The sequence below is a fragment of the Leucoraja erinacea genome, unplaced genomic scaffold, assembly GCF_028641065.1.
Source record: "Leucoraja erinacea ecotype New England unplaced genomic scaffold, Leri_hhj_1 Leri_593S, whole genome shotgun sequence".
NCBI classification, from domain to species: domain Eukaryota; kingdom Metazoa; phylum Chordata; class Chondrichthyes; order Rajiformes; family Rajidae; genus Leucoraja; species Leucoraja erinaceus.
In genome coordinates, this window is record NW_026576502.1 from 53199 (window position 1) to 61272 (window position 8074).

At 50.1% G+C, this 8074-nt stretch overlaps 1 protein-coding gene across 1 annotated transcript in view; it reads right to left on the reverse strand.

Moving 5' to 3' along the window:
* Positions 1–7826, reverse strand: part of LOC129694265 (ubiquitin carboxyl-terminal hydrolase 37-like) — a 55939-nt gene extending 48113 nt beyond the window's left edge. Inside the window, exon 1 of the mRNA XM_055630982.1 lies at positions 7715–7826. The gene's annotated coding sequence lies outside the window, so the exon portion shown is untranslated. The remainder of the gene's footprint in view (positions 1–7714) is intronic.
* Between the last annotated feature and the right edge of the window lie 248 nt (positions 7827–8074).

Consider the following 8074-nt stretch of genomic DNA (forward strand, 5'->3'; position numbering starts at 1 on the left):
CCTACTTGAGAAAGGGTGAATTAACTGCTCCTTGGAGTAATGGGGCAAATTATTTTGCTATCGGTGACAGTACCTGAAGCTCGCCACTCAAAAAACTGTTATGGCCCTGTCCCACTGTACAAGTTCATTCAAGTGCTCTCCCGAGTTTTAAAAAAAAATCAAACTCGTGGTAATCACGTGGAATGTACGTAGCGGGTATGTCGGAGCTCGGGGACGTCTCTTAGCGGCTCGTAACACTAACGGCAGGTACTCGGGAAACGCGGTAAGCTCGGGAATACGCGTGAAGATTTTTCAACATGTTGAAAAATGTCCACGAGAGCCCCGAGTACCGACGAGCGGCCATTACCGTAAATCTCCCAGTTCGAATCAGGGCAAACTTGGGAGAACTCTTTGAATGAACTCGTACAGTGGGACAGGGCTTTTACTCTTCCGAGTCTCTCTCAGAGACGACCAATCTCTATACCACGCCGACAACCCTGTCCAGTCAAATAGAGTCTATTAAGTAGAGTCCTAACTGGAACTCTTTGGTGGGTCTAAAATCAGCAATGATGGTAAATGTACATTGATCATATAGCGAGAGGATTTCAATATAAGATTCAAGGTGGATTACTAAATTATGTAGAGCCATTTTATCACTACATTTGGATGAGGGGATTGAAGGCTTCGTGGCAAAGTTTGTGGATGATATGGAAATAGGTAGAGGGGCAGGTAATGTAGAGAGAGCAGGGAAAGGCTGTTAATCCTGGCCGAAGGGTCCAGAGAACTGGGTCATGGTCTCAAAATGAACAAGTAATAAGGAAGTGAAAAATCTTTGGGAATTTTCCTGCTGGAGAGCCAGTCATTTATTTCATTCAAACTGAGACTAATAGACTTCTGGATTTTTGAGGAAAATAGGGATATGGATATGGGTCAAGAAAATTAGCATAGAGGCAGAAGATCAGCCATGGATCTTATTCAATGTCAGATCCAGTTCCTGGCCACACATTGTTTGCTCCACTGCGAAAATCTTCTCAAGAAATGTCGACTTTGAAGACGTTCTCCTCCTATCTCTGACAAGAGTTAGACATAGAAAACATAGAAACTAATTGCAGGAGTAGGCCATTCAGCCCATCGAGCCTGATTCAATATGATCATGGCTGATCATCCAACTCAGTATCCTGTACCTGCCTTCTCTCCATACCCCCTGATCCCATTAGCCACAAGGGCCACATCCAACTCCCTCTTAAATATAGCCAGTGAACTGGCATCAACTACCTTCTGTGGTAGAGAGTTCCAGTGATTCACCACTCTCTGTGTGAAAAATGTTTTTCTCATCTCGGTCCTAAAAGATTTCCCCTTTATCCTTAAACTGTGACCCCTTGTCCTGGACTTCCTCAACATCGGGAACAATCTTCCTGCATCTAGCAAGTTCTGCTCAAGTTTATCATATTGTCTACAGTGTTCTATGTTTACATATTCTGTTGTGCTGCATCAAGTAAGAATTTCATTATTCTATCTGGAACACATGACAATAAAACACTCTTGACTCTCTCTCTGTCACTGGTCCTGTTTATTACACCCATCCCACTCACCGCCCTGCCCCAACCTCTGCTTTCAGTTTGAAGAAGAGGCTCAACCCGAAACGTCACCTATTCCTTTTCCTCCAGAAATGCTGCCTGACCTGCTGAGTTACTCCAACATTGGCCCTCGCCTGCTCTTATTTATCCCCATGAGTCACATTGGCGTAAAGACCCAGTGTTGATACCGCCATTTCAATTAAGGTTCTCATCATTATCGACACAACTCTCATGGCACCAGGAACACAATGTCGGGCTGATAGACACAAGGAACCGCAGATGCTGATTTACAACAAAAAACGCTGGAGTAACACAGTAGGTCAGGCAGCATCTCTGGAGAAAATGGATAGGTAATGTTTCGGGTCAGACCTCAGCTTTGGTCCAAAGAAGGGCATATTAAAGAGAACTTTGAGACTTATGATATTTGAAAATATTTGAAGATAACAGAACACAAAGAATTATTTTAAAGCAACAGATAGACACAACGTGCTGGAGTAAAGGGCCTGTCCCACTTTCCCGAGTTCTTCATGAATTCTCCTGAGTTTTCAAACTCGCAGAATGTTCGTAACAAGTCCGTGGATATAACGTGGCGGCTCGTTATGCCAGCCATAGGTACTCGGGGCTATTTTTTTTAAACTGGTGGACATTTTGCATCCGGCCGAAAAAACGTCCCGACTTACCCGATGCCCCGAGTACCTACAGCTGGCATAACGAGCCGCTACGATATATCCACGGACTCGTTACGAACATTCTGCGAGTTTGAAAACTCAGGAGAATTCGTGAATAACTCGGGAAGGCGGCGCGACTATCGTCAGCAGCGGCCGCTGCAGCCCGTCTGCGTTTTTAATATTTTTTGTCTATGTTTTTATGTAGTTTTTGTTATTTTTTGTTGGGGTATGTGTGTGGTGGGGTGGGGTGGCGTGGGAGGGAGGGGGTAACTTTTAAATCTCTCCCTGCACAGGAGACCCGGCCTTTTCTTTGTCGGGTCTCCGTTGTCGTTGGGGCTGCAACGAGGAGCAGCCTCCAACAGGAAGACCGGGGGCTCTGGTGCCGACGACTCACCTCACCATCGCGGAGCTGGCCGAGTCCAGAGCGGGTGGAGCGGTGGTGGAGCGCTGCTGCGGCCCGACCTCTGGAGATTCGGAGGCTGCAACTGCGGGTCTGGCGGACGGCGGCACCCGGAGCCCGCAGGTCCCTGGAGGGAGACCGCAACAGCAAACTCTCGCCCAAGGGGGGGGGGGGGGGGGGGGGGGGGGTGCAGTGGAGAGAATCGTTTTTTTGGCCTTCCATCACAGCAATGTGATGGATGTTTATGTAAATTATGTTGTGTCTTGGGTCTATTTGTTTGTAATGTATGGCTGCAGAAACGTCATTTTGTTTGGACCTCAAGGGGTCCAAATGACAAATAAATTGTATCTTGTGAAAGTGGGACAGGCCCTTTACTCAGCGGGTCAGTCAGCATCTCTGGAGAGAAGAAATAGGTGACCTTCTTCAAAGAGAAATAGGTGACCTTCTTCAAGAGAAATAGGTGACCGTTCGGGTCAGAACCCTTCTTTTTTAGAAGCAGAAGGGATTCTTCATTAAATTTTTTTTTTTAAACAGGAAACGGATATTAGATCCTTTGTAAAGCACAAGCTATCCCTCAGCTAGAAGGGGGTGTTCTGTTCCAGACACCAGACTTTAGGGAATAAAACTTAAGATAATGCAATGAAACTATCTGGCCACTATTACATTGCGGATAGATCTTGCTAAATGCTAAGTCACTGTTACATATCCTGAGGAGCATGGGGCGGTAGGAGGGTGAACCGGGGTAATGCCTTCAGTGTCTTCCTGTAGGCCGCAGGAGACGCCACCGGGACACAAAGCTGGCCGGGCGAGGAGAGGAGAGATACGTCAGGTCGTGTGAACTGCTCCAATGCATCGAGTGCAGGGGCCGACCGGACTTTGAATAATGGTGCCAAAAAATGGCGGCGCCTACGTGTAATATATACAAATTAAATTCCACTGTGCGATTCCATGTGACAGATAAAGCACTATTGACTATTAAGTATCACTGAATAAAACTACTACACTGCCTTGAGGCCAGTGGTCACAGGAGTAGAAGGCAACCTCATCTCCATTACACAGCTACATCGCTTCACCAGATAAAAGCTGTCCAGGGTCTGACCCATCCCCAGAGGAGTTGGACGTTTCAATGCCAACATGTGGAGATGGGGACTCTGCCAGAGCCCAGCCGTAAACATCAGACAGCCAACCATGTCGCCTCTGGGTGCCCGCTCTACCACCCACCAAATGGAGCTCTGTCAGGGCCTGGCAGACATCGACGCAGAGACAACAACCTGGCTGCTCAACAACCGGCTTGAGATCTAACTATTCCTTTGGTTTATGTTTCATTCGCAAGACGACTGCCTTGAGTGTTCTACGAATATCAAGTAAGATGCTACAAAGATACATGACTTTCCATTTTTTTTTGCACAGAGAAAGTGTGCTTTGCATTGAAGCAGATGGTTCGCATGTACTCTTACAGGAGAGGCTGGGACTGACCTGCATCCAGTGAGAGTGGTTTACAGTAAATACACACACATTAAAATGTGGCGCACCAGTAATCCATCATTGTCCACTGACAACTTTATTCCCAAAGTGAGGAAGTGGCCATTCTGCAGTAACGCAGAACTTGTACGTTTAGTTTAGTGACACAGCGCAGAAACAGACCCTTTGGCCCACCGAGTCCGCAAGGACCAGCGATCCCCGTACATTAACACACTAGGGACAATTTACACATACCAATCCAATTTACCTTAATACCTGTACGTTTTGGGAGTGTGGGGGGGGGGGGGGGGGTGGGGGGGGGAAACATAGAAAATAGGTGCAGGAGTAGGCTATTCTGCCCTTCGAGCCAGATGATCACGGCTGATAATCTAGAATCAAGTTCCTGTTTTTCCCCCGTATCCCTTGATTCCGTTAGCACTAAGAGCTAAATCGAACTCGCTCTTGAATACATCTAGAGAATTGGCCTCCACTGCCTTCTGTGGCAGAGAAGTCCAGATTCACGATTCTCTGGGTGAAAACTTTTTTCCTCATCTCAGTCCTAAATGGCCAACCCCTTATTCTTAAACTGTGACCCCTGGTTCTGGACTCCCCCAACATCAGGAACGTTTTTCCAATATCTAGCCTGTCCAATCCCAAAAGAATTTTATATGTTTCTATAAGATCCTTCTAAATTTCAGTGAATATAAGCCCAGTCGATCTCGGAGAAAACCCACGTGGTCAAGGGGAGAAGGTACAAACTCCGTACAGACAATATGCGTAGTCAGGATCGAACCCGGCTCACCGATGCTATAAGCACCATAAGGCAGCAACTCTACCGCTGTGCCACGTTTGTTGCAAAACACCAATAAATACACCAGGAACTGCAGATGCTGGTATCGTGAGCAGAACACAAAGTACTGGAGTAACTCAGCAGGTCAGACAGCATCTGTGAGGGGTATGGACAGGTAGAGTTTCAGGTCCCAGATGTCTCTTCAGACCAAAGAAATTTCCCAACCCAAAACATCACCTATCCATTCCAATTGCAGATGCTTTCCTGACCTGCTGAGTTACTCCAGAACCTGGCGCTTTGTTCAATAAATGAACACTGACCTCTCAATCCCTCCAAAATCAATTTGAGGTCAATTTAGAAGGATGAGAGGATATCTTATTGTAACATAAAAGATAAAATTATTAAGGGATTGGACACGCTAGATGCAGGAAACATGTTCCCGATGTTGGGGGAGTTCAGAACCAGTGGCCACATTTTAAGAATAAAGGCTAGGCCATTTAGAACTGAGATGAGGAAAAACTTTTCACAGAGTTATGAATTTGTGGAATTCTCTGCCTCAGAAGGCAGTGGAAGCCGATTCACTGGATGCATTCAAGAGTTAGATAGAGCTCTCAGGGCCAGCAGAATCAAGGGGAATGGGGAGAAAACAGGAACAGGGTACTGATTGTGGATGATCAGCCATGATCACATTGAAATGGCGGTGTGGGCTCGAAGGGCCAAATGGCCTACTCCTGCATCTATTGTCTATGTATCTATGTAACTCTAGATGCTGGTTTATTGCAAAGATAGACACAAATTGCTAGAGTAACTCAGCGGGACAAGCAGTACCTCTGGAGAAAAATAGTTGATGTGGGAACCCTTCCTCAAAATAAAAGTTGAGGTGGTTGCAGAGAATACACTAGAGCAGTGTGAAAGGGTGTTGCTGAACTCCCATCAGAGAGGAGAATTTCTTCAAAGTAGGTCGACAAAGTAGCAGTCTGAAGAAGGGTCTCGACTCAAACCGTCACCCATTCCTTCTCTCCAGAGATGCTGCCTGGCCCGCTGAGTTACTCCAATACTTCGATTTGAACCAGCACCTGCAGTTTCTCTCCTACACAATCTTCAAAGTAGGCATACCTTGAGGAGGTTTTGCAGTGAAGTGGACAAAATGTGTAGGAAGGAACTGCTCATGCTGGTTTATACTGAAGATGGACACAAAATGCTGGAGTAACTCAGTGGATCAGGCAGCAGGCAGGTTATGCCAACTAAAGAAAATCTGCTCAAGGAATGCCTACTTTGAAGAAGTTCTACTCCTCTCAAGTTCTGCAACTCTCTCTCACTGCTTCAGTTTATTCTCCCCACCCCACTTTCAGTTTCAGTTCATTCTTTTTCTCCAGAGATGCAGCCAGACCCGCTGGGTGACTCCATCACTTTGTGTCTATTTCGGCCATCTACTTAGTCCAACAGCCACAGAAGCAAAAACAGCAGCAAAACTTTCAATGAGATGACAACACGATGGCTCAAGCAGAGCCCCTCACGAATGTACCAGATGTCAGCATTCTCCATCACCCCTTGTGGCTCAGATTCCCCTCGGTCATCCCACTCAAGATCTTCCCTCTCCCCATCACAGACTTTCAACTGTACACTGCTCAATGCCACAGCCCACCTATCACTCCCACAGACTGCTACCCTACCACCCACACCCCACTTCCTTCTTCCCCTAATCCCACACCCTCACCTTCCACAATCCTCTAACTCTGCCCTAAATGCCTCAGCTCCCCCTCTGCACCTAATCTCTCCTCACAACCCTCACCCGCTCATCCCCCCCACCTAGTCTCACCCTTCTTCTCAGCTCCCCCTCACCCCACTCATTATCCCCCTCACCTTTAGCTCGCTCTCCCTCCCAACAATGACTTCTCCCCACTATCCTATTCTCCTCCTCCTCCCAGCTTCCCTCATTGTTCTCCCACTCACCCTCATCCCCACCGATCAATCTGTCCCTCAGCCGATTTCCTCTCCCCTCCCCATCACTATCTCACACTCTCACTATCCCTCCCTTAGCCCCCTAATCCCTCTCCCTCGGCCCACTCTGTCCCCTCCCCTCATCCCTCTCCTGCCCTCACCCCACTCTCCCCATCCTCCACCCCACCCTCTCCTCTCCCCATCCCACCCCACCCCACACTCTCCACATCCCCGTCCTCACCCTCACACCTCCCCCGTACACCTCGCTCCATCCCGCACCCACCCCCTCCCCCACACTCACCGATCCACGAGACCCCTCTCACCCTCCCCACCCCTCGCCCCCTCCACATCCCCGTCCTCACCCTCACCTCCCGCCACTCGCTCCATCCCGCACAGACGGTCTCCCCGGGACCGACCGACGGACGAGACCCCACTCACCGGGCCCGCGCACACCCCGCCACACCGTCACCCCAGCGCCCCCCCCCCACTCCCCCTCACACCGGGAGCGCGTGCCCGCCACACACACACACTCACCGGGAGCGCGTGCCCGCCACACACACACACACACTCACCGGGAGCGCGTGCCCGCCACACACACACACACTCACCGGGAGCGCGTGCCCGCCACACACACACACACACACACCGGGAGCACAAACCCGCCACACACACACACACACACACAGCACACACCCACCACACACACACACACACACACACACACACACACACACACACACCCACCCACACACACACACACACACACACACACACACACACTCACACTCACACCCACACACACACACTCACACACACACACACTCACCGGGAGCGCGTGCCCGCCACACTCACTCACACTCACCGGGGGCGCGTGCCCGCCACACACACACTCACTCACCGGCCTCTCCGTCTCCGTCGCCGCGCAATGGCGGGAGCGGAGTCCGCGCCGGGGCCGCCGGGAGCGCACACACCTCCCCGCCTTAAATTAACCCGCTCCCTCCCTCCCCGTCTCCTCCTCCCCGTCTCCTCCTCCCCGCGTCCCGCCCGTCCCCGCCCCGCCGGCCTCCTGTCCTCACCCCCCCCCCCCCACCCACACAAACACACCCCCTCGCCCCCCGCCCGCCCCCCCACAAACAATAAAACAAACCCCCGCTGGCAGCGTCCGCCCGAAATGGCGCCAAAACCGCCTGAGGTGGGAGTGCGAGCGGACGGCGCCATTTATCCCCACACAACACATTTATCAACCCCCGGCCACTCC